Raw genomic sequence first — 27,993 nt, 5'->3', positions numbered from 1 at the left:
AATCTAGGACTTACATAAGACTTATTTTATACTCTCCATCACAAAGCTGAAAACATACTGTTATGATTTGAACAGCATTATAGAAGTTTATTTTGACCTGTCATTAGAAGCTAGAAAGGCGAACTTGGTATATATATGGTTTAAAGTGCTATTCTAAATTGTCAAGATTAATCACAATTATATAACTTAAGTATTTATTCTAACTTAATGTACCAAAACAAGTAAACTATATTCCAAAGATAAGTGAAATTAATTACTCTAATATCATAACAATAACCCCAGACCAGAGTAAACTTAATTGGAATCTGTACACATTAAAACCCCAAATGTTTCTGAGCTCAGGTTTACCACGCGCATTTGCTACACTCCAGTGCCATCTGTCTATAAAAAGATAATTAACATTTTCTGTAAGAAGAAATATAGCGGGTTGTAAAGTGTGTGTTTGGTCCTAGGCCATTGAATCCACTTCAGTTCCTATGACGAATGACACTGCTACTCCTTTTCTGAATTTAAAAATAAAAATCATTGAGAAACACTCTTTCCTCAGTGTATATTTGAAGTAAATTTTCCTGAAAAACAAACAAACAAACAAAAAAACACCAACAACAAAGAACACCCAGAATGCACTAATGTAGAGATGCTCTATGAGGTCTCACTTTTAACTACTCCCCCAAATTAACCTTGCAGTCTTTCTCTAACACTGAGCAATGTAGCTGCATTTTGAAGACCCCAGAGAAGCTGGGAATAGCTACACTGGAATTTGTATTTAGAAGACCATTTGGGGACAGCCTTTTGAAAGTTCACAGCCTTCGGTGCAGGGACACAAAAATAAAAGCTCTGCCAAGCTCTGCAGCACAAGGGATCTGACACAGACCCCAGGGGGAGTACAAAGCAGGTTCATTAAATGCAAGACCTTCTCTTCCCTCCTATACAGTGACTGGCTAGGGAAGGTGGTTCACCCCCCCACCCTGTGAAAAAGGCACAGTGCTCTGGTTTTTTCCAAGTCCGGCAACAAGTTTTAGAACAACCTGATGTTAACTTAACGGAGTGTCGTTCTGCTTACATGTGTATTCTCACACACCTTGTAGGGAAGCAAAACGCTGTATGCTTGATGTTACTACTGTTTTTGTGCATGTGGAGGGAGAGCTACTTTTGATCACTTTTTTTTTTGTCTGCACACATTTTTAATAGGGAAAAAAAAAGGAGCTTTTGAGATACTAAGCATTCCTTTTCCATGTGCAATTAGAGCAGAAAAGGGAAGAAAGACATTTTCCAAGTGCCCGGCTGCCTCCCTTCCGCCGTCTCTGAGGATGCCCGAGGCTGCTGGGAGTGCAGGACCGGGAGTCGGCTAGTCCCTTCCCACCGCAGCTGGCTCTCCAGCGGTGCCATCTACTGGTGTTGCTGCAGCGAGGCTCCGCCACGAATATCACCCCCGTGCGAGGAGGGAAGCGGGGCCGGGGGGGCACAGCTCGGCTTGGGCCTTAGCCAAAGGGCAAAGCCAGGAAGCCTCAGCCCCAGCCAAAACTTCAGTTTAGAAAAAAAAGCTCTTTGTCCTTTTGTGTCCTCCTCAAAGCATTTTACAAAACCAAAACATTAGATAAAGTAAAGGAGAGGAAGAAAAATCCATAAAGAGAAGTATTCAGTGTTATACATTATTTCCTTCCAAAAATACTCTTCCCATAAGTCTGGCAAAATAATTTTCTCTTTAAGTAGCTGCTAAGTTAAAGGAAAGCATGTACTTGACAAAGGTGTGTTAACTAAAATCATCTACCAGTTACAGACATACAGTGAAGGATGGTGTTGTAATCATGGTTTAGAGTCACAAGTCAGAACAACTGTAGGGATTAAGCAAGAAAAAGTGTCTTTAGGCAGTACTCAGAGAGGAGACAGCAGGCAAAGGAAGGACCAAAACTGAAGCTGCAGACTCAGGGTAAGTGGTGAAGCAGCACAGATAGAAATTCAACCAAGGCAGCAGTGTGCATTTAGGCACCAGAGGTGTCTGGCAGCAACTTTCAGATCAATGCATGACTACTGAAGGATTAGATCCTGTAAAACCAGGGCTCACTTGCCTTTATAGTACATATGCTCACACACACTAGCAGTGTAGGTTTAGAGCTAGGCATTTCACCATCACAATATTTAGTGATGTTTCCCTCAGATTTTGCTCTATTTTGTTCTGTCAGTCTCCTAAAAAGGCTGTTTCCTGCCAAAAATTAATTCACCATGCCCATCCCCCTAACCTCAGCCCAGTGTGGCTCAGCCCCACTGTGGTTGCCTGCCTTCTCCACCATCACCAAGCACGGGTTCATTTCACCAAGGACTGCAACAGCTTTATCCCAGACTTGTTGGCTGATCAGGTGCATATTCCATTGCTTCAGTTTTATACAAGCAACCATCTGTTATCTTTGCTTTTTCTTGTTCCATTTCCATGCTTTTCAGCACATCTGAACTTGCTGGCAATAGACCAAGTACTGACTTTGAGCAGATCTCTCCAGCTGTAAGAAAAGTTCCATCTGTAGCTTCAGGCTCTCCCTTTGCCTCATTGATTTTTTTTTCTTTAATTGCAATTGAGGCCTCAGCAATATTTTCAAATGGTTTATCAGCTACTACTGTTGAGGCGAGCTTACAGCTTGTAGCAGTTGCTCCTATTTCAGCCTTTGCTACACTATTTGGAAGGTCTTCACTTGTTGTTTCTCCCACATCTTCTATCAATATTTCTTGTTCTTTACTCTCTTCTGTACTACTGGAGGTCACATTAATTGAACATTCACAATAGTAGTAACCAGATTTCTGCTTCTTCTTATGCATGGCACAGAGATCAATTCGATTGAAGACCTCTGTGCCAAAGTAACTGTCTTCATATTCTTTATAGAGATCCAAACAAATTTTTCTGAAGCCCTGAATATCGAAAGAGTAGTGAGACATATGTATATTATATGTACACAAATACACATGCACTGTAGAAAAGTGTGTCAAGTATTACCTTAACAAAACTTAGTAAAGAAAATACCACCCCTGCACCCCACTGCTGATTAGGATAGCAATATCAACTCCATGTGTAGTATTAAATTAATACTGAGAAAAATGAATCATTCAAGTCATAGGAAATTTGGCTTCTGTTGAATCCTTCACCTATCCCACCCTACACAAGAAAAGAAAAAAAAAAACATAACAAAGATACAAAACCAATTTAACCCACTGTTATTTAAATGCATGCACCTAATTTTAGATATTTCAAGCAATTTCATAGTCACCACATCCACATCGTATTCTCCTGAATTGCCTTTAGCTTCCCCTAGAGTTTACTTTGCTCAGTCTCATCCCACTGATATCTTTACAGACTGAAAAATTTAACCTTCTCCTTGGTGTATACATTCCACAACAGCAATTAGTGTGCTAGAGACAGGTTAGAAATAGAGCTCATGTACCTTCTTCCTTGTGAGTAAAGCAGTATTCAAAAGAAATTTAGCTCAGCAACTTACTGTGAAAGCAAGTTCACATCAAGCCAGAAAAGAAAGAGAAAACTGCAGCAACTCTTAGATAGCTACCAACCACTGTCAGTATCCCAATGGCCAATTGTTAGAACAGTCATGACATATAAATCAAAGTGTATACTCCTATGGGTGTGTTTTGAGATGTTATTTTCAGACTAAGAAAAGTAACTTCTATTGCCATAATCAAAGCATGTGTTCAGAAATCATTGTAGTGTATGTCTGTCAAGACTAAAAACCAACAGTCCCTCATCACAGTAATTACTTTGCAGTTCTTCCCCTTGACAAGTTTGGGCACAGCAGCACTAGCTCCCTTGTACAAGTGTCACCAGGGATGGGCAAGCATCCAACAATTTTGTGGTTCCTGTAGCTTTAATTCAGACAGCAACAGGTCACCAGTTTACATAAGGAGCTCCCACAAGCATTTAGTCTGTGGCAAACCACATGCAGCAGGGGCACACATAGAGATGAAGTGAAGGACAGATGAATCATTAAGCAACAGGGAACAGTCTCCACCTTCTCTTAACCTAATGAGAGCTAACAAGGCTCCAAGGAGCTCCTGGCAGCACATTGCCTCAAAGAAGTCTCAATCAGTTTGTTCAGCCCTACTCCTAAAAGCAAAAAAACCACCACCAACAAAAAAGTCTCTTTACAAGCTTTCTTCCTCATAATGACAGCATTTTTAGCAGGTGAATATGTATGGTTCACAGCATGTTGGTTGCGGGAGGGTAGCCAGAACAGCCAGTGTCACCTGGACAGAAACAGACATAAATAGCTTCACAGTCAAACACATCAAGCCATTAGGCACTGCTGCCCCAGGTGACTAAAACACTTGAAAGTTTAATTAAACAAACAGCACACCTTTTTCTGTGCCCCAGAGATACCCATGTGTCAATCAGAGCCAGGCTGTTCAGGAGCCAGGAGCTGTGTGTCACCTTAATGCCACCAGATTCAAGTTCTGCTGAAATGCAGAGATACAGTACACATGGGCTGTTTTCTGGGTAATTTGGGACAATAATGGAAACTTGAGTAAGGTCATGTCATTAAAGATAACTTATCAAGTAGCCAGAAGAGGACAGGATTAGGACTGCCCTTCCATTAAAAATCTCTAACTATTTTAATACAAGTGTGTGACTCTGCAGGATTGCTGCTCTCTTACCACTCAGGGTAGACCACAGCTATTTGCAGACCTGCACCAAGTGAATCTACTTGAAGCAGCATAAAAGAGAAGGAACAAATATTTCCAACTTTAGCAGAGCAGCACTTGATCCACAGCTTCGCTCTGGCATAGGTGAGCACAAGCAGCACCCAGCACTAGAAGCTAACAGCCCACCCTGGAGAAGGCTCTTACTACAGATACTGAAGTGGATTCTCTTAAGAGGTGAACTGTTCCCTTTAGGCTCATTAGAAAGAGAGGTCAAAAAACCTGAAGAGCCCATATTTTATATTTGTGCTAGGGGCACGCTACACATTTTGAACCTGATCTTCAAACAGCACATAGTGCTCTTTTGGTAGCTATTCAAGATAAAAAACACACAAACCAAGCTCTCTCCAGCCTCTTGGGATATTTAGACACACATCTAAAGTCAAAGGTGCACAATTTCCCAAGATGAAAGTTAGCAGTGGTAGCAGTTGTTTTAAAGAGAACTGGCTCCTTCTTCCACACAAATGAGAACAAGGTCTGCAGCTACACCACCAGTATCATCACATACCTGTCTCACTAATGAAGTATTTTTGAGATGTAAATTACAAACTGTTTTAGTAATTCTCTCAAGGTTCGTATAAAAAGCACTTAAGTTTCATGAAATACTTGATCAACACGCTTAAAAGGAAAGAGTTATTTATGGTACAAAAAAAGTAATTACAGCCAGTAGATGGCATCATAATAACTAAAGTGATATTTTGTCTTATTCATACTTTGACATCTTCTAGTGTTTAGGAAGGATGATTTCTCTCCTGCACCATTTAGGAATAGGATACTATAGAAGTAATCAGTTTTCCTCCTTTTTATCCCTATCATATTTTGATTTTGAAAGAAGTAAGTTGACAGTGTCAACTTTCATATCAACATATGTGCCATATCTCAGAATACATACACACTAATCTTCCAGTTTGATCTTTGAAGTTATATCCTATGTCTAGGGTTGAGCCTTACTACCCTCAAGGAGATTTCTACATGGACATACGGAGTCCACATGCCCCTAATAACTAACTTAACATACAGACTCACTCCAGTTTCACAGCCCTGGTGCAATGATTAGTATTTTAGGAGCAAAGGTTTTAAGGTGAAAACAAATTTGGACAAAATGAGTAATGTTTAGTAGACAAGGGAAGAGCAGTGAATATCATCTACCTGAATTTCAGGAGGGTTTTTGACTCTTTCCTGGGAGATCTTCATAGAGAAGGTTGATGGGTTATTGGCTGACTGAACAGTGAGGTGGATTAAAACTGAATAGCCAGGTCCACATGGTAGTGATTGGTGGCATGAAGTCTAATTGGAGGCTGGTAACTAGAGGTGTACCCAAGGGGGCAATACTATGTCCAGTGCTGTTTAGCATCTTCATTAATGGTCTAGATATTGGGGCAGAACACACTCTGAGCAACTTTACTTATAGCAAAACTGGGAGGAGTGGCTGATTCACCAGAGGTCGTGCTGCCATCCAGAGATATCTCAACAGGCTGGAGAAACAGATTGACAAGAACCTCGTGGAGTTGAATAAGTAGCACTAAGTTCAGCCATTAGGGAGGAACAAACCAAGGCACCAGTAGAGGCTGAGGGCTGACTGTGAAGCAGTTTAGCAGAAAAAGACACAGAGGTCCTGGTGGACCAGGTTGACCATGAGCCAGAAGTGAGAGCAAAGGCAGCCAGTGGTATCCTGGGCTGCATTGAGAAGAGTGCTGCCAGCAGAGTGGGGGAAAAGATACTTCCCCTCTGCTCAGCACTGGTGAGGCCACACCAGGAGTACTGCATCCAGCTCTGGACTCACCACTCAATCAATACTTCAACATTCAAAGATCTGTACACCTGCATACTTACATATAAATATATACGTGTGCAAGGAGATGGCATACGTGAATAATGCTGTGGAGGAATAAGCTATATTTAGTGCTAGAGGAGAGCGTGCAAGAAATTTTATTAAAAAACTTGATAGTAAAAAGTGCGAAAATACTCCGGACAAAGCCAACAGTAATTCCTACATGCCTACTGTATAGTTTCGTTTACATTAGACATTGCCAATCATGTGCTCATGAAGATCCCTAAGGGCAGTATAAAAGAAAAAGACTTCAGCAGAGAACTATCAGTCCTATGCAACTTTGATTGTATCATGTATAAAAAAGGCAAATATCAAGTCAACATAAAGTACTTGAAGTGGACAAATATAAGGTCATTTTCTTCAGCTATTATAGCATTCTTTTGTTTTCTTTCTGCATGGTCCTCTAGTGTTTCAGGTTTGTAATATATTGACCTCATAAATATAAGTACTATTCCTGGAAACAAGCAGGACAGTATGCCACTGGGAAATGAGCAATCTAATCAAAGTTGTTTTTTACTTTAATTGTTTGTGATAAATCCCATACAATGCTGCAGTAAATGTTAGAAAAGCACATCACACATTTCTAGCATAAATCAAGGCACGAGTCTGACTTCCAACAGGCCATAAATCTTGTGTGAAGATAAATATTACTCGGAAGCCATCCTGCCCTATAGAAACAGCTTGATGTGGGTTTTGTGCAAATTTGACTAGCCATAGCAGAAGGAAAGCATACTGTACTCTACAAAAGAGCCATACACAATATGAGCAAGAGACCTCATATCTCCCAGTTGGATATGAGCAAATACAATTTTGTAGACCAGTTGACCAGTATAACCTTTGTTAAATAATAAAAGTTATATAGTTCTCTGGTTACAATGATTATTGCCTAAGTATAGAGGTCCCAAAAACATCATTAGAAGGAAAATAATCACTATAACAGATCCCAGAAATAGTATTTTTCAACCCAGTTACTTACCCTTCTTCTCAACCGTGATGCTTTGGAGAGTTTCAGGAAAGTAAGATGTGGTTTGAAGTCCTTATTCCCCAAAATGTAGAGATTCATTTCAGTAAAGCATTCTTGCACAGCTTCTATTAAAAAGATAAGAAATGAATAGCATTTAGGAGGTACAGAAAAAAAAAATACTTACAGGGAGGTTAGACAAAAAGCCAGTACGCCCTTCTTGAGCAAGACACAGTTAAAATGTACAGCAGGTAACCAGTTATACTATCAGAGGCAACAGACAAAGAAAAAATACACAAAACCGAAGTTGTGCATGACATACAGACATATGTTGCAAACCTGATACTAGATCCAAACTTCTATGTTTGCAACACAACTCCTTCCAAATTCATAGATCTTCTATCACAATGCTGAGTTCAGGAAAGCATATGCACATGACAGCCCTACCAGCAACAAGACGCAACCACCAGTGGACACAGCTGGGGCCTGTGATAGAACAGATTCTACCCAATTATTGCAAAGAGCAATGTGAGAAGCAGAGTGCTTCCAGCAAAAGAGTGGCTAGATTCCCAAAACTACTACAACTCCACAGCACTTACAGCAATTTAGAAGGGAACATCACACAAACATAATACTCCTTCCCCAGATAATGCGATAAAAAATGTTTATGATGGTATTGGCTTAAAAACTTCAGTCACGTAATTATAGAACAGTAAGGTATTATTCTGCATGAATAAAACAGAAGTATCTGAGTAACTCCAGGATTTATATTCTTCAAGGTCTTTCAACTAAGGATTGTAATGACAAGTCAAGCCAAGTTGAACTAGCCCTGGTTTTCACAAACTTGGAATTGAGGGATGCAGAGTCAAGAATAGCAAGGCAAAGCTTGCATGAGGGAGACCTCTGCAAGTCTGGCAAATGTAGAAGGTGATGTCTTGTTCAACAGCTGTGCTTAAGCAGTAAGAAATAATTCCAAAGTTACACTGAAAGCCTTGCCTAAGGCTGGAGTACCCTCCAACAATTTTTATTGTTGCCAAAATTCTTTATTCCTTGGTTGTACATAAAGGGGATAAAACAGTGGAGGAAGAAAAAAAAAATCAACATTTGAAAATGGAAACCTGTGACATTTGTGGCTCTTCTTGCCAGAATCCCCACCTTGACACCTATCTTTTTTACTCTTAATTTCTTAGGCAAGAAGAGAGAAACAGGTTCATTGTTGAAATTGTGTAAAAAATAGCATATTGCATATGTGACAAGTGCCTTGTTTGAAATCACTCTACTCACATTTTGTTTTTCCACCTATCAGAAAGTTTAGCTACTTGTATGTTTACAAGTTTGTCATAAGCATTTATATCAAGGCCAAGTCTCTGTCTTAGAGTCTAGCTAATTAATGCTTTGAAATGTTTCTTCTCAGAGTATTCTTAAAGGAACAGCAACTGGGACCGTATGGTCACTTTGTCAAGGCAACTGCTTCATATATTTTCCATCTGGAAAGCACAAAACCCAGGATCCAGTTGTCTGACCAAGCATCTAATATCCTTTTAGATGCCCTACAGGATGCCTACTTGATCTCCAGCTGCTGCTGCATAAGGGTATAGTCTGGCTGTAGGTCCAGTGTGAATGCTGCAGATACTTCAGGGCATCTAAAAGTGATCCTATATGATCATGGTTCGATATCAAACAACCGCTAAAGTGCCTCTAGTACTTCATCAAATAGAGCACATTAACTTGAATAATTTCTGTATATCATTAAGTCTTATACCCATGTCAGTAGGTCAAAGCACAGTAAATCCCAGGGAATAAAACATAGCAACAAAGTGTCTAGGTTCCTTCTAGAAAAAAATAAAGAAAAGCCCTCCTGCACGCATCACCCGGGCAAATAACATCTTCTAGTTGCATAAAAAGAAGCAAGCTAGAGCTTAACCTAACAAAGAAAACCTGAAAGTAGCATTTCCTCTTGCTTACCACCCAGCATCAATCCCACCAAACACCAGGAAAAGCTTATCACTGGAAGGTGAAGGTCTTACTGTCACGAGCAGATTTTCCTCAGAAAGGCTGATGATGGAAGAAAGGTCAAGGCTAGCAATAATCTTCAAGAAGTCAGTTTAGGAACAAGGTTCATAGATGGTGTCCTGCCCATGCCAGGATGGCACTCAGTTTTCCAGACACCATCTTCTCTGGCTCATTTGATAAATATCATAAGAAAATTCCAAGACATCTTAAGCAGTATCTCTTCAAAGCAGATGAGGTCACTAGCAGCTAGAAAAACACACTAGTGCTCAGTATTTACCAACTAATTGTAGTTAACTGATCAAGAGACAGGTTAACTCTCCACTTCGAAACTGAAGTGTAGCAATAAAAACAAACAAAGTGGCAGTCAGCTATTTTTATATTTTATGATGTCAGGAACACTTCAGAGGTTCAAAGACTTTGTTAGAGCAGGTAGAACTCTTAATCTTGTTGACAAATCATCAATAAGAGCATGAAGACAGAGATAGCTGGCAGGTATAGCTTGATCTTTGCCAGTCGAGTCATTGGCCCGCCATGCCGCTTGAAAAGGCAGCATTTGAAATCCACACCTACCTCATGAGCAACCAAAAATAATGACTAAAAGGTAAGAAAAAAAAAAATCCCTATTCATTGTATAATAATTAACTCAATTGCTATGCTGAGGGAAAGGAGAGGAGACAAAAAAACCCAAAACAAAAAAAGCTACTTCTTTGGAGATATTGTAAGGGTGGACTTTGATACATATTTGCATAATCCCCAGATTCATTAAGTTCTAGAAACGGTCAGAAGTTATGCAGAATAGAAAAACACTGGAAGTTATATCTCTCTGAATAGCAAAATCATTGGTAACAGAGTTAACAGCTTGAAAACTGGCAGCTTGTCTCCCAGTCAAGGAATTATTTCAGGCAGTGAACAATCATATTGCACTGAAAACACAAATACTGACAGAATATTCCTGGGGTTTTCAATCAAAATTTTTCTCCGCTATCTGATTAGGAAAGGGGCTCACATCAGAAGCTAGGCATCAGGTCTCCAGAACCCTGAAGATACATATTATCCAGGCAGAGAATATGGAGGATCTGCCACCAACTATTGTAATGGTTTTTAATGTATATGCAGCTCCAATATATTTTAAAAGAACATTATAGTACACGTTCTGCAGAACCAAAATTAAACATTTCTGCTGGTGATAAAATAGCATGATAGAGATTGACCTTGTATGCTATGATTCATTGGGAACAAAATTTTCAGTTAAGCAAAACAATGAGTAGAGGAAAAAGCAGCAGTATTCAGACAAGAGAAATGAGGTGTTCACTTCTGCATCTTTCAGGAGTAAAGAGAAAGCCAAGGTAGGGCTCTCAAAACAGGCAGATCAGGCCCTTCTTTCAATGGCACCCAATTATATATATGTTATTGACAGGCATATAACAAACACGATCTTATAGGAAATTGCATTATCTGATTTCTACTTTGTTATCTTCCAGTCCAGATTACTTCCTGTTAAAGACTTTAGAAGAAACAATTTGTGCATAGGCAAGTTTGTTGAGGTTGTAGCTCTACTAAGTAGGGACAACATCAGAGTACTTTCAACAAAAGCACAGCTGTCTTGAGTCAAAATTATCTTTGGAATGGGTGGAACAATAACAGAAGTGAAAGCCAGAGTCAGGCAAGAGGTAATGGATAGTGAAGTGGCTAATTTTATTTAGCTGAGCGAAAGAAGCTGTTCATAACAGGCATCCTCTGTCTGGTTGCAACACTGACTACTTAAAAGGGAAAGTAAATAGGAGGATAAGAGAGCAGAATTATTATATCAAAGCTGAGAACTGGAGGAGGTAGGAAACAGCATCAACAGAAAGAAAACAGACTGTTCTGAGAAGTCATTTGAAGATTACATAGCGTCTTTTTGTTGGATGTCTTTTTGAGAAGCATTAGTTGAACCATGCTTCCTTTTTGCTTAGTATGAAAACAGCAGGGAAAAATAATGTATATTGATTCCACTGTTGGAGTAGAAGCCCAGGACACACATTAGGTTCTGGATTGCAGGCTAAAGCAGCTCCTAAAAGCAGAACAGAGTGGAGAGGAAGAGAGTACCAAGCCCTTCTGAAACTGTACTCAGATGCAGGTAAGCAGGCCAAACATCTCCACAAACCCATCAGTGCTTTGAGAAGTCAGAGCAGAGGACAAGCTACTCTTACACTTCTGTTTCACATTCTACAGTGGAAGCAAAAGACATTTGCTGGTGCTACACATGCATATGCAGACAAGTACTGCTTTTTGTCATCTTCAGTCTCAGAGGTACTCATGATTTCACACATATTCCAATTTAAATGAAGTCCTTGTATTTTCAGAAGTGGCCAACACTTAATAGGCTTTCAGATTATTAGAATGAACAGAGCCCCAGCTTTGAGGTGTCTCTTTGAAGACTGTGTACACCACAGGCCTGTGACGTCCTGACTGAGGACAGACTAGGACAGCCTTGCTGTGGGATCTTGACATATTGAATGTCTTTGTGCCTCATCTGTCTCAAATATGTACAGAAAACCTATTTTAGCCCTAATGCAGGGCTAACCTGGTTGCTGGCTTCATATTTAACAATTAGGAAAAAGAAGAGACGAGAGGAAAGGCAGAGCATGACAATTGTGAACAACAGCTTGGGCCAGTGCTTACAAGAACTAACAGACTCTACAAACTGGTTACCACAAGTGGTAGAGTCAGATTTGATACTTACCTGCAATTCTGTTCAGCATTTTCTGATCTTCCTCCAACATTTTCACATAGAGCACTTGGTTATTAAACTGTCCAATCCCATGAAATGTCATATTAAAGTCTTTACCCTGCAAGATGTCTTCCACTTTAGTCTTGCTCTGCTTCAGCGCCAGAACAGCCCTTAAAAAATAATATATAAATGCTCAAAGTTAATAGCTTTTTTGCATATGAAAATACTGTTATATTTTTAATACCAGTCAATATACCCAATTTTGAACCTCTGCAGCACTATGCATAGTGTAACAGGTACACTATAATTAATTGCTAATGCTTTTGTAACAGTTGGACTTTAAATACATTGTGTCTTTCATTTCAACCTTAGATTATATATTAGAAGTGAATTTTGCTAGTGAACACTCAAAACATTAACATGCCAGAAAAGCTATGTGAATATATGCTGGTGAAGAGTCAAAAGGGACAAACTGAACTTAGATTTGTGTCATGTACTTTTAATTATCACCATTTTCAGCTGGTTCACTAGTTTTATTCTTAAACTAAAACGAATTCTTTCTCCCACCTATCATTTGTTTCCATTCTATTCTCCTATTCCAGGCCAGCTAACAAAATATCAAATTGATGTTTCTGTTGTCAGCTCTATGTCACATTACAATAAAGTTCAGGTATGCACCTTGCTGTGCACAGAAATTTCAAAAAAGTGAATTACCCAAAGACATTAAAGCTTCAAATTAAACCATTTTTCTTAAAGACACAGAAAAAGCATGACTTTTAAATTTCTAGATATAGGCACCAAGTCTTTCAGTAATATAGAACCTGCTGAAGTTTTACAAGTACCTTTCTTTACCCTGGTCTCTCAGGAAGGAGGATCCTATCAGTCTTCAAACAGAGTTTGAGCAGAAACATTCTACTAAGGCTTCATACTTTTAACAAATACTGCGTGTTTAATGCATACAAAGGCCACTTAAGCCAACAACAGTCAACATTATGAACAGTCCTCACTACTACATTGGAGTTATAACAGCTACAATCACATAAGAGTTGCTTCTTTCTAAGGCTCCTGGGGACTCAGCAGATGAAGATTTAGTAAGGACAGGACTCAAGGTGGAAAGGGAATTAATTCTTTGTAAAGGATCTTGTTTTTTCTGCCTTAATAACAAGCAGTGCTATTCTAGCCCTTCATCTAAGTCCATAATGTCTAAGCAACCATTAAATATTGCTAGGACAATTTCTCCCATCAAATGTTTTGTGTTGAAAGGGACCTTAAAGATCATTTAATTCAAACTACCCTGCCATGGGTAGGGACACCAACTAGATTAAGATGCTTAAAATCCCATCCAGCCTGGTTTTGAATACTTCTAGGGATGGGGCATCCACAACTTCTCTGTTCAGGACCAACACAGCAAAGAATTTCTTCCTAGTATCTAATCTAAATCTACCCTCTTTCAGTTTAAAGCCATCCCCCTTTGTCCAGTCACTAGATGACCAACTAAGAAGTTCCTCTCCAGCTTCTGCCATGGGATTTGAAGATGTCTCTCTCCCCCTGTGGGGGGCTGGGCTGCCTGTATCAGCAGTGCTGTTAGCTTGAGTGAGACATACTCAGCCTAACAGCTTAAGGCATTCTTTCATGTGACAGCACAGAGCAGTAGCCACTGAACTACAGCATCATTTGGAAGAGCTACGTAGGTAGGTGAAAGATACAGAGTGAAAAGCATTTGGCAAGGCAGATCTGCTTTTCATTAGGTATGCCCATTATTTTTACATTACAGACACACATTGACTCTTAAGTTCATTAACACTACTTAGCTCTACTCACCTCCCTAACCAATTGATTCCCATTTTTACTGCTGCTCTCAACTAGCTTCCTATCCTCCTGAATGACAGCCTGCCCAGTCAGCAGCACTGGTACAGGTTTTTATTACTGAATTACTGTACATCATCTTCTGCATGAGGTTCCTTAGCACATATAACACTCCTATTTTTTTTCCCCACTCAGACACTCCAAAAGAGTCCCTGGAGTGTACAACAGAGACAATTTTAAAATAAGGCACATACAAACTTGTCACGTGCATCTTAATCGTGTTTAACTGGTGCTGCCTGTATGGGCAGAAGGGTCTTTTTTCTAGTCATATTGGTTCTTTTGACACCTTTCCAGCTAGGCATTCTGCTTTAAACCCAAGCAAATCCTGTGTGACACTCATGTGGTGTTGAGGCCTGTTTTTCATTCCTATGCTGATGTGTGCCAAGGCCCCTGGAGGAAGAGCTGCTCTCACCAGGTCCCCACCTCTACCACACAATGCCTTCCCTGGCATATAAGGGCCTTTCCTTTCTGCCTCCTCATATCAAGAAGTCTCAGGTTTCCTAGTGGGGTACAGTAGCATAAGTCTTAGAGGAAAAAACCTGCAGCATACTGGCTCTGCTTTCTCGACCCTCCTAGCAGCTCTAGCCTTTCTGACCACAGGGTATCTTTCCTTAGCCATCTTTCAATATCCTCTTGATTCACAGGGCCACAGCAACAGCCCACAGCTTGAATTAGACAAGAGAGCAACTTGGAAAGGAATTAGGCAGATTATTTTGTTGTTTTCCTCTTAATGTAAGATGTCCTAACAGCTAACCTTTTCCAGCTAATACAAATATAATTGATCTGAAAAGCTGTGGTTTCTCAAGAAAACTTACATCTGTTGAACTAATTTGTGGTAGTAACACAGTAAAAAAGTAGTAATATCATTTATAGAAACATTGCTTTTTCCCTTCACCCCATGGCAGATACACAAAATTTCGACCTCTGATGCATCATCACATCCAGCTTTTGTAAAGATTACTCCTGAGAGGTATTAAAAGCAAGACAGAAACCAATCAAAAAAAGGTCTTGGAAAAATTGTGTGTAGGCTCTAATAAAACAATTATTCACAATAGCAGCAGTAAAGCTACCACAATTACAAGAAAATTGGCTGCACTTAAATTTTGCAAGAGTCTTACTTTTTTATTTCTTCTTCTGTTCCCAAGTGAGCTACTATTATAGTAAGGTGCATAGTTTGAATAGGAAGAAGAGCTCGCGACAGGTCAGGTTCTTTAGAGAATATGTGCTCTTGGACATCTTCAATTCTGTCCAAAATCTGCAATGCAGAAAGAGGAAACAGGGAACAAATTTTCATTTTGGAATGCCCATATATTACTTGAAAAATTCAGAATGCTGAAGCCTTACACACTCAAAAATGCAACTCAATATTTGAGCCAGGAACCCACACAACCAACCCCCTCCACCCCCTAGATCCATCATATAGCAATTTTCAAACTTAATTTTTCAGGAATTGATTGATCTCTTTTCCTTCTTTTAAAGCCTACAGGCTAAACTCATACATCTCCTGTGAACCCCAATGCCTAGATTTTAAAGTAGATGTGAATCTGACCCTAAGCATGTTAGATTTAAGCTTACAGCACTGTGTAAATATTGATGGGATCTTCATGCAGTTGTCAGTTGTTAATAGGCTATGGAAATTGAATAGCATTTCCATAATTAGTCTTATGCCATTTTCTGATTACAAGTTTGATCACAGATTAAACTGAGATCTCTTCCCAAAAGGAAAACGTAGCAGCAAACAAAGTAGATTGACTGGATAAACATGCTGTTTTCTGAGCTGGTGTTTCTTAGAGCTGTGTGGCCAGTTTCTGGCTCTTGTGGATCTGTGCCTTTACACAGCTGACTCCAAAGATTTTTTTTTCGATATAATCTCTTAGGTTTTATAAGTCAGTCATAGAAACAGGCAGGAGAGAAAAGAATTCAATCACACAGGGACTAAGTACCTAGCGGAAGCCTTTGTTACAGACAAGTCATTTAGAGATTTTTCAGATTATTTCACCGAGGAAATTCTGGCTTACATGCCTAAGTGCTCACACTTATTGGAGCTCCACTTTATTCTTACATAGATTGAAACAGCTGGGTCAATATGCTTTTGTTTTGCTATCTTTCTACATACAGCCTCAGCAGTCATTGTGCAGTCCAGTAAATAGTCCCACAGTCTGCACGTCAGAAGAGATTAGTATAGCAAGTTTCTGATAAACATGAGGATAAAAGCCACAAACAATTAAAATAACCATTTGAAGATACAAACTCCCTGAATTCACAAACTTACAGTACATTTGTCACTGTGAAAAATACATCACCGAAATGACTCTTACATTACGTTAATTCCTACTGCAACTAAAACACAATTTATTGCAGCCTGCTATTTACAGCACATGTTTAGATTGTGAAAACAGGGAGCAGGAATCAAGCCATCAAGTTGTCTGACCACACAAACTGCAACCTTTGCTTCAACAGACTGGGTTACGTGTTGACAGCAATTCCACAAAACAGCCTCCTATTCTCCTCCCTTGTCCAATCGTTCCAAGAATATCCTTGAAATAAGAAAGAAGATCCTTTTACCTTCTCAGTTTGAAGCACAGACACCTGGGAAGCTGAGCTGGAGTGAAATTCCTTCGGGTAAACATGTAACTATTACAGAGCGATGTTAATGTTTTTTCTTACCTCTCTTTGTCAGCTTCACATGTTTCTTCAAAACTTCGTGTTCCCTCTCCCATGAGGAATGATCTACCTTATCTCTCTACAGCCTTTTTTTTTTAATTAGTGTATCAGTCTGTAGCACTTTTCTACAAGTGCTGTGTATTTGATGAGATAGCTAGTGGGGTTTTTTTTGTTTGTTTGGTTGGTTTTTTTTGGAGCAGTGTGGGGGGATTATGTGAGGAACAGGAAGGAAGCACTTTTAATGGAGTATTGAATGCCTGAGACCACAATATTCTTAGATCCGACCCAGTCCAAGTCTGGTGTGCAGCCTCCTGGAGTCCTGCTTAGACACAAAGAGAGAAGGGCTGTGCACCCACCAGGACTGGAACAGGGCTTTTCCTTTGTCCTCTTGAAAGAGAAGAATGTAGACAGCCCTAGGCCCTGTCGTGTGGAGAGCTTTCTTAAAAGTATAATTAGAGCAAAATAATTATACCCAAAAAACTAACAACATCTTTAAAACCCTTCTGTAATATAGAAGGTCTACAGTGTAACAGGTAATCACATTGTATGTTCAGTAAGGTAAGGAGCATCTGCTTTATAGATAAAAGCATCTGAAATGGTCACATATCTGAAATATGTGCATATATGTATGTATACACACACATTTGGTCAGCAGGTTAAGAGAGGTGATTCTGCCCCTCTACTCTGCTCTGGTTAGACCCCACCTGGAAGTGTTGCATCCAGCTCTGGGGCCTCCAGCACAGGAAGGACATCGAAAAAAATTCTTTACTGTGAGGGTGGTTAGACACTGGAACAGTTTGCTCAGAGAACTTGTGGATGCCCCATCCCTGGAAGTGCTCAAGGCCAGGTTGGATGGACCTCAGAGCAACCTGGTCTAGTGAAAGGTTCCTCTGCCCATGGCAGGGAGGTTGGAACTGGATGATCTCTAAGGTTCCTTCCAACCCAAACCATTCTATGATTTGTTTACTCACTCTCTGCATATATACATACCATCCTTACAGAACTGCACCCTTCAGTTTCTTTCAGAGCCTCACACAGGGCTGTCTCAGGTCACCGCCACCCTTAAAGGTATCACTTTAGAGGAGCATAAACTGGCAATATCTTGGGCAGAGCATCCAACTGGGGATGTCAGAGCTGTCAGATTACTGGGGCTGGTGTTAGAACAGAGAAATTTGGAAGAGAAAAATCAAAAGAGAGAAAGGATAAAGAGGGGAAGGACATTCACAGAGCTGTACAGGATGTGGTCATAAGCCATATATTAGGACACTCAAATCTCATTAAAATACCAGAATAAGTTAGGCATTCATGACCCTTCAAGCTGTTCCATGATCTCATTCCTCAGATGGTAGGAAACTTTCCAGTTTCCAGCTTAGATTTATTCTTTGCCCACTTTATACCCATTTGTTCGCCTGCCAACATTGTCTTCAGCTTACACAGTTATTTTCCCTTCCTGGCATTTATCTTCCTGATGTGCTCTGCACTTTTGTTCACCTCTCAAAAGCCAGTCATATGTAGGAATCACTGAAAGTTATATGAGGCCATCCTCCAGATAACCTCCAAAGATCATTCTACTCAAGACAAAGCCATAGCAAATAATTGCCTACCAAGAGGAAGGCACTTTTTGACGTCTCCCTCTAACACATACATAGTGTTTTTACACTTAACTAAGGCAAAAACAAAAACTCAGAAGCCTGCCAAAGCAAGCTACTGTACTGCAGCTGCTTGTCACACTGGAAAAAAAAACAAAGGAAAAAAAATCTGTACAACAGATATAGCAATCCTACTTAATTATTGCCTTTCAACAGCATAAATACAGTCATGCCAGTTACCACGTGGAAGCTTAAACTGGGAACACAAAAGGAATCAAGTTATATATTGCAACAAACAATATCCATTTGGTTCACTGGAAAAAGTACCATAAACTAACAGCAGGAGCTGGTAGTAGAGGGTTATATTTTCACTCTGTTCATACAAGTTAATATTCAGGTTTTGCCTTTTACATTTGCTTTATAAGAAGATATCCCAAGATGCATATATATATGTATTATAAATATTAATAATCCATACAATTTATATACTCTTTCTCAGTTCTGCCCATGCTAGCTGGGACTCAGTAGTTACTGGTTCAAATTAAGACTTTCCCCTGCTTGTCTCTGTCAGGTGGAATAGTATGCTACTTGTCATTACACCCAGAACTTTTCTTTCTCTCCATAGTATATTTGAGTGCACAGTCACCTGCTGCCCCTACGTAAAGGCATGGGGCATGTCCTACCTTACAGTGCTGCTGTTCTGCAAGAGGAGTAGGGCTCCAGCCAAGCCCCCTTGGGATGCAGCAGGTACTAGGACAAAGTGAGAGCTCTTTATGCTTTTGCATCCTCTGAGCAGCTGTGAACAAAACACTGCCAATCAGCAGGCCACAGTTGTCTATGAAAGGTTAACGGGTAAAAAACCTGTTCATAAAAGTACTAACAGTGCTGTTTTGAGAATGAGACATTCTGTATCCTTCTTCCAGAAAGTTTTGTGTGCACTTCAAAATTCATACCAGCAAAATGGGAAGAAGTAGTTCAATGTGAACTACCATTTTCCCCACTAACAAGTACAGAGAGTAATGCAGAAGTTATTTATGATTTGCTTGAAGCCCCTACCTTGTAAAGAAAGTTTTGTTCATTGAAATCGGTCTCTATCCTGTATCCTTTTTGGAATTAATTCTATGGATCTTAAGATAGTACCTGTAGTAGCCAAGCCCTGCAAGTCTGTATTGACATATTTTGGAAGAAGCCTTTACTGTGGTAACTGGAATGCTTTAGGTCCCCCACAAAGTCTCTAGAAGAAAATAATTCTATTTGGATTTCCACTGTTTTCTGTAGCTAGGTTTGGTACCTAATGGTATGGAGGTGAAATCATCTCTTGCTTTTTTCAACATTGTTTAAACATGGAAAGCACAGAATAGAGCACATCTGGATAAAGTATGATCATAAAGACCCTACACATGGGTTCTTGAAATTAACTGTCTGCCTAAGATCTCAGGAAAGTTCGTTGGAGAAAAGATGGAGAAAAGAGATCAATTCCATGTAATCTTCTGTAGAAGAGAAGAAAATTCTCATTCTCCCTTGTGAGCTTCAGTGGAAAAGAAGATGAACAAAGAAATTAATACCATTTTACTAAATGCAACCATAAGACAATGTAGGATGGGACAATGCAAGATGATAAAAGCCATTGCTTTTGTTTGAAAAAATTACAGAATAGAAGATTATTTATGGGAGACAACACCTCTGACCCTTTAGAAAGGGTAGTAGTAATCCTGAAAGTATTTTTTTTCCTAGCAGTAGCTGAAACATTGGTATGTTATGGACAAAACTCTATCCATAAAAAAAGAAAAAAAAAAAGCACTACACTTAAAAGGGCTGCTATGGGGAAGTTTACTCCATCCTAGCCAGACTGAATACACCACTTAAGGTAAGGGACCAGAATTTGGTCACTCTTGGTTTGTAAACAAGCTTTGCAACAAATATAAATAAGAAATTAAGTGTAAGTTTAAAGTTAAGGGTTTTCTTTTGTTTGTTTTGATAGAATAGCTACTCCAAAGTACCTGATCATCTGTTATTGGAATAGCAACGAAGTAATTTGGAACCTCTTGTGGATGTTTCTTAGACACTTCTTGTCCTTGGTCTTCCTTCTGGTCTTCCACCATCCCCTTGGGCTCTTCTTGAATATCACCTTGCTCCTGCCTCATCTCTGTAGTTCTTTGGTCTTCCTTTTGTGGGGGTAGTTCTACTTTTAGCTGTTCCTGCTCTTGGCTCTGGTCCTGCAGCTGCTCCTCTGTCATCATCGCATCCAGATCTGCTTTGTCTCCAGCCTGCATCACCTGCAACTCCACCACTTCTGCTCTTTCCTCTTGGTTCTGGTCCTGCTGGATTTTTGCCATTTCTCCTTGATCTTCCTTTTGGTTCAGGACCCCCTGCTCCAGCAGCTCCACTACCGTTAGCTCTCTCTGACCTTCAGATCTTGTCATTGGCTCTCCCTGATTTCGTTTCGAGGTCCACCGTTCTTCATTACCTAGGGCTTCCTCTCCTTGGTCCTGGAGGCAGGTTACCTCTTCTGGGTCATGGACCAACTGCAGCTGCACTATGACTTTGATGCCAGCAGTACCTTGTCCTTGCTCCTGGGGCTGTACCTGTACAGTTACTTGTGAGAGAGATGGCCCTTGGCCCTGCTGCTGTAACTGCACCTGCACAGTCATTGATGGGGCCTTCCATCTTGGGCTTGGCTTCTGAGGCTGCACCTGCACAGTCACCTCCGGGCACTCCCACTCCTGGCTCATCTTCTGGGGCCGCACCTTCACGGTGACTTCTGGGGCCTCCCATCCCTGGTCTGTTTGTTGTGGTCCCATGTCTGAGGCCATACCTCCTTGCACTGTCTGCCTCTGTGGCAGCACATGGATATTGTTCTCTCCCTGGGGCTGCTGAGCAGGAGACAGTGTCTGTGCTGCTAAGAGATGGCCTCTTCCTTGCTCCAGATGTCCTGGTGAGCAGAGTTGCTGAGCTCTTTCTGGGCTTTCATCCACCTGAACCGGCTCCTGGACCATCTCTTGATGCTGACTCCTACACAACTCCCGTTTTATCGCCTTCATCTTATAACTCCAAAACTTTTTCCTCCTAGGCTGGAGATTCTCCAAGATCCTCCTGCTATTTCTTCTCTGGGGCTTGAAGTACTTATTTAAAGGAACTGGAAGAGGGGGAAAAAAAAAAAAAAAAAAGTCCAACAGCTATCAAAAAATATTTCTTACAATAGTTCAGTCTGGGTTCACTCTGAAGTTGGACTCACTACAGGGAGCTCCAAGCAGGTCAAACAGCTCAATCTAAAAACCTCTGGAGAGCCTGCCTGAAGACTGAACCCCTGTTTCTAGTTACTATACTGTGGTCTTGACTTCTACTCTTACCCTGATTGTGTCTCCCATACTTTAAAGCATAAGCATACCATTTCACAGCATGAAGCAGTAGAGAGACATAGGCCTAATCAAGGGACTGCAAGTATGTTGCTTAGCGGTAGTTACTTACAGAGATTCAGATGTAGAGAATAACCTGACTAAAAAGACTCAGAAAATGAATAAATCCAGAAACAAATCACTAAGGAAGCTCTGGTCTCCTGTAACTGCGACATGTTGCCATCTAATCAGACTAGCACACACTACCTTTTTTTTTTTCCCTTTCCATGCATACATTACAGTTTTTTCTACAGTAAGTTGCTGCTACATCCTCATTTATCTTAACATCTCCCATTCACTCCATCTCATTTCCTTCTCTTCTGAAGTAAAGTTGCAGAGAATGTGTTTTGCTCATCCATACTGTTTGGATAAAAGCAGTGAAGGCACTGAAAGAACAAAGGGATACTTTTTTCCCCCTACTTGTTTCAGAGGCAAATTCCACAGAAGCCCAGAGAACCAAGAACATTTCTTCATCAGCCAGTGTAGCTCAACTGAGCTGAAAAGAAATGCCACCTTTTGAGGAAGACATCTAAGTAAATAAATTCTACAGACTAAACAGGATTGAGCTGCATGAGAAAAATGCTTCAAACCCCAGACTATAACCTGCCTTGACTTCAAGTCCTTCCAAGTCATGGTAGCATTGTGGTTTTTTCCACTGAAGCTATAAAAAAGTAGGCAAATATATTTTTCATAAATCTGCTCTCCAAGACAACCAAAATGTTTGTTCAAATTTTGCAGGAAAACTAGATCCCTTCCCACCCCCACAAAACCCACAACCATGAAAAAAAGTCAAAATTAAATAGAAAAAGCCCAAAAAATTCACACACAGCCTACATATTTTAATGTTGGGCAATCCAATATATGTAGTACAGCTATCTCCTCATTAAAAAAAAATAACACAAAACCGACTTATTTTTGCAGTGGGCTAAAGATGAAAAGCTTAAACTCACACTGAATTTCACAAGAAGGTTATTATACATTCTTTCTAGAATCCAGATGTAGGGATGTTCTTCCATAGATTAGACTAGTTTTAAAAAGGATGTTTTAATACCTGCATATATTTCAGATGCAATTTCACTAGACATATCTATGTTTCTTGTATTCTGTTACACTTTAAGAATTTTGTTGACTGTACGTCAAATATAAAGCCTTAAAGAGACTAACAAAGATTTTTAGAATGGAAGAGGCCAAATGCCTATAGAAATAGATTGATCCTCCTCTCTGGAGATGAAGCACTGTGGTCATAAACTAATTATAAAATCAGCTATTATCCATGATATTTGTGCCTGGGCTTCAACAGAAGATTTTGTCCTTCTGGAAGAGTGTTTAATCAGTGATATGATGAGTCCCTGATCAGCTAGTAGATGATCCTTAATAAAGGGCACTATCTAATGCAGTACTTCATCCTGAAACAGCATGAAACTTACTTTCAAATATCTCTCTGACATCAGCTTTGACAAAAAGAAGCTCTGCCACTGCTTTCATGTCTTCACTGTCCAAGCAAGGAACTAGAAGAAAAGAACAGTATTGAAGTCTCCCAGAGAATCTCTTTCAACATACAACTGCTGTAGAACACTTGTGCATTTCAGTACTTGTAATGGGATAGCAGCTGCTGAGACACCATTACACTCTACAGTCAAGGTACTTGAGAAAGCTTTTTCTCTTTCAGAAGCTGTCATGTAAATTAGGCCTCAAGGCTGTGCAAAGCCTTGGTAAGCAGCTATTACAATAGTTCAGAGAATGCAGCATCTAAGTCAGCTCTAAACAAGTATTTAGATGCTCGAAGATGAATCAGAAAGGGTTTCATGCATGTAGAGTGACAAGATTCATGCCACTAAAACTTCATAAACCCCATTGAAGTGTCTTATTAGCAATGTGCAGCTGAGGCATAACAAGCTGAAACAAACCCTGTCTTGCACTCAGCCTGAGCTGCTCCACTATGAAAATTCATTAAAACAGGTAACAGCTTGTAACAAGATGCTGTGATGGTGGACATTTGTTGATGGTTTTGTCGGTCTTTTTTTTTCCACCCCTGAACTAACACTTAAAATGATGTCATCTCTCTTGCATTTGTGCCTGCACAGTAGCCTTTAGTGGGGATTTCATGGGCTGTCATCAGTGTAGCAAAGAGAAATGCAGCAACTCATGTTGAATATAGAAGAATCACATAGAAAGAAGCTTCAGTGCCCTTTACAAGATAATAGATAATTTTTATGGTTTTCAATACATAATATCAAGGTAGTCTCAACAATATTACAGTTCATTGCCTACACTATTTCACTCTTAAACCTGTATTGCTTCATATGTGCATATTTACCACAAAGTTTTAGTTGATAATCCCACCACTTAACAAGGATTAGAGATGCAACTGTTACCCAGCCATCCCTACACTACTTGCAAGTCCTTACATCCATTGTGTGGTTGTCATCAAGTCAATAATTATGGGCTCAGGATTCTTCTGCCTGAACTCCTCAGAGGCTGATGGAGTGGTAGCAGTCCATCAAACATTTCAGCACCTGTGTAAAATAAAAGTGACTGGACATCTTGAGTGCTAGCAGTGTCTCAGAGGACCCCAAGTTTTCTCCAAGTCTCCCCTCCAACTGCTATTCTGACCTCTGCCAAGCCATTTAGCCCATGTGACACCAAATACTTGTCTACCAGCAACAAGCTCCAGCGCAAGGCAGGCAGCCAAGAGCTGAAGACTGCAGTCTATAAAAATAAGAAAGGTTCCTGCCCCCATGGCACTTAAAGAGCCCTGAAATACACCCTGAGGAGGTCCTGCAAGAAGCTGGAAGGCCACCCACCTGCATCTCAGACATTTAAACTATGAAGAAAGTTCTTTCTTCAGATAAGTTGTTTATTCCATTTTCAGTCTTTTGACAGACAGAACTCATGCAGACACTTGTATCCCAGCCAGCAGCTCTGAAACAACACAGTTCTAAAGCACAAGCTCCAAAGGCAAGCTCCCCTCACACTCAGTCCCATGCCAAAGTTTGGAAATCAATACTAACTGTGCCTAACTAGCATCAGCCTTGATCAAAAGGGTCTAGAAGCATCTTGAAGGAAAGCTAACCTGCCTCATGCAGACGTTGGCTAAATGCTGCCTAAGACCTCAGTCTTTCTGATGCTTCTTCCTTCCTCAGTCTCAAAAGAATGAAATTACCAATGCGAATGGCAATACAAAATTCAACTCTGCTGCTCTAAGCTCGAATTCTACTGTGAAATAAAATTCCCCTTTGCCCAGCTGACTGCACTGACAGTGTTAAGATCCCATACCCTGGAAGCCAGACAACATTTGCTTCCACCCAGAAACAGTTTTTGCACTTCAGAGAAGTGCCACAGGAAATTGCTGAATGGGTGACACTGCCTCAGTACCTCTGAGGGATGATGTTCAAATCTGCTACAGCCACTTTGTCTCATGCAAAACAGCCTCTCTGCACAGAAAATAAGCCATGAGAACAGCTTTTACACAGTTCTGTTTCATCAGATAGGTCGGAAACTCCTCAGCTGTGACAGTAACATGGAAGTTTGCTGGCACTGGTCTGGGAAGCTGAAAATAAAACTCTATTTATGGGCCTTGCTTTCTGCACAAGTCCTCTCCCTTGCTAACCAGTTACAGGAGAGCAGGATGCAAATGCAGTTCAGCACGAGACATAGACTTGCATCTTAGGTACAGAGAGGCAGCTTAGAATGCTGGGGATAAATGGAAGGTTTACCAGGTCCTGGTCAAGCATAGGCACGTGGCCACTGTAATAATTCTCCTCTTGTGCTTTACCCAAGATCTACATGGCTTCCTGGGTCCTCAGTACTCCCCCTATTTCTTTTCAAATAAAGCTATCAGTTTACTGAAATAATCTGATGAACACAAACCAAAAGGCATTTGAAGCCAAAAGACCTGGATGCTGCAGAAAAAAATCTCTCTCTAAACAATATCACCCTCTGGTAACCCATGCTTAAAACATCCTGCCATGCTAGGATGTTTTTCTTGCATAGACACCTTTTCAGCATTCAGCTCCCCCAATGTTAAGGAGAAGACAATGCAACAAGGCAAGGAACCTGCCATAAATATACTCTTACAAACAGTATTTCTGCGTGAAGATGTATCATCTAAATCATCACAGTATGCCACAATACCTGTTCATTTTATTCTCTATGAATTAAAACTAAATTAAGTTAAATCAAGAGAAAACACAGAAGTTATTGGGTCCAAGTTTCTCCCCCCCTTACCAGTTTATTGCACCTTCATGAGGTAGACATTTTGTTGCAGGTGTTGAGAAATGGTAGCAAGAAAAGAGGAACCAAGTTTAAATACAAAATTCATCTGTACAATACGACTTCAGGTAGAAAATTATTTTACTGAGGCATATTTTATCCTGTCTCATCTTACTTTTTCTTAGAGGTTTAATACAGGGACAACAGGAAGGGTGAAGGTGGGAGGGAATAGAGAGCCATAGTTAATTAACCCAGAATAGAGAATGAGTAATCAAAAGCATCACTGTTCTCTTGTCTATACCTACATGTTTCTTCAGGGTCTAAACCAAGCCCACTCAGAGTGTAGTAAATTCTTCAGTTGCTTTCTTTTTGTGTAGCTTTATCTATTAATCAAGAAGTACTGAAGTTCAAGGGTTTCTTGGCATTTTATTAGTTCCATTTTCCTAGTATAAAAGTAGCAAAAGGAGGCAACTCACACCTCTCAAAACTGATACTGTATTTGGTGATGTCTATTTTTCTCTGACTAGTAGATGAAGTAACAAATCAGCATAGCATTCCAAGCTGCTATTCACCAGTAGGCTGCTAAATCCTTACCAAGACTAAATTTAAAGGGTTTGTTCCCCTACAGAAGTGAGGCTAAAGAAAGGGAGGGTGAAAATAAGAGAAACAGCAACTATGAAATGAATAATATTTATGTTTGGTGGAAAGACATTAGAGACAGAAACACCCACCATTCACAGAGGACACAAAGGTAATTTTTCCTTAGTGGCTAATTACAATTCCACACTTTGTCAGACACCAGTAAATGAATTGTTCCCAGAGTACAGATGAAAGATAAGAAAGGCTTGACTTGTATTTAATGATCTACCGTTATCATATCTGTATGTGGATAGAGTTTCAGCATTTAGCATGCAGTATGCATATAATAGTGACTACAGTATCTTAAAAGACATTACTACATGGTGGAGAAGGAAAGCCAACACCACCATTCCTCTGAAGTGGAATGCAGTTATTAGCTTTTAGGTCATTTTGTGTAGCTTGCTTTACTAGCCGTTGTTTAAAACACTATAATTAGAAAAAATATTGGATATGCAAGATAAACCATCCTCCCTCAAATAATACATGCTCCCCTGTGTGTTATGGTCATTATACATTGTGTTAAAGAGGTTTTGTAGAAGTTTCTTTACACTGACTAAAATAATATGATGATTGTGCCTCTTTCCCACTGCAGCAGAAAGCCAACTCACCCATAAAATGTGTCCCAGTCATTGCATTTCTTCATGAAGATCTCTGAGCAACCATTAAACAGTAATTATCTTGGATACTGTACTGATCTTTTAGGTGTAACAGAAGCAGATATTCTATACCTTCTCAGTTGGTTTAATTGTAATCTCTGCTGTCTCACTCCCCACAGCCCCAAGTGAAACAAAACTCAGCTAAGGTGCAATTCATCTGGGCACATTAGTCTGCATTTCAAAGTGCATCTTTATACTCCCTAAAATGAAACAAGAGTGTTACCCAAGATAATCTTAGGAATTTGCATAACATAATCAGCACACACTTGAGATCACTTTGATTTTTGGTAGGCTTATCATTTATGCAAGTAAACACCATTCTTTAAAAAGGTAAGATTCAATCACTTCTGATACATGAGCAACTAAAATACTGGGTCTGAAGTAATAATTAAAAAACATGATGTTACACACAATTAGCTTCTCTCCAGCATGCCTAGCAGGGATGTCCTGACTTCGTTACTCCTTCCCAAAGGCAGTCCTCATTTAACAGACAGATGGGAGGGCTAAATACAAGACTGATTTGAAAAATATATCATTCTGGTAACCAAGGTTTCCCCCTCACTTGAGCAGAAGCTTCAAAGTCAGGCCCTCCGCACCAGGACACCCTCAGCTCCCACCAGTTCAGCCAGACCTGGCATCCCCATTATCCTTTGACATCAGTACTTCTGAAGCATCCACAGACCAAACAAGCTCCATACAGGATGGATGTCTCTTCCACAGGTGCTTCTATCTTTATATTAAAGCACTTGTTGTGTGTAA

At 40.1% G+C, this 27,993-nt stretch overlaps 1 long non-coding RNA gene across 1 annotated transcript; it reads left to right on the top strand.

The window, feature by feature from the left end:
- The first annotated feature begins 11,701 nt into the window (after positions 1-11,701).
- LOC113950704 lies at positions 11,702-19,927 on the top strand. The gene is made up of 3 exons (XR_003528859.1): positions 11,702-11,792; positions 16,540-16,701; positions 19,615-19,927. It is a non-coding gene; the product is annotated as an uncharacterized LOC113950704 (long non-coding RNA).
- The last annotated feature ends 8,066 nt before the right edge of the window (positions 19,928-27,993 follow it).

The sequence above is a fragment of the Corapipo altera genome, unplaced genomic scaffold, assembly GCF_003945725.1.
Source record: "Corapipo altera isolate COAL_440 unplaced genomic scaffold, ASM394572v1 24, whole genome shotgun sequence".
In the NCBI taxonomy this organism is placed as follows: Eukaryota; Metazoa; Chordata; class Aves; order Passeriformes; family Pipridae; genus Corapipo; species Corapipo altera.
This window is presented reverse-complemented; position numbering and strand designations above follow the sequence as displayed.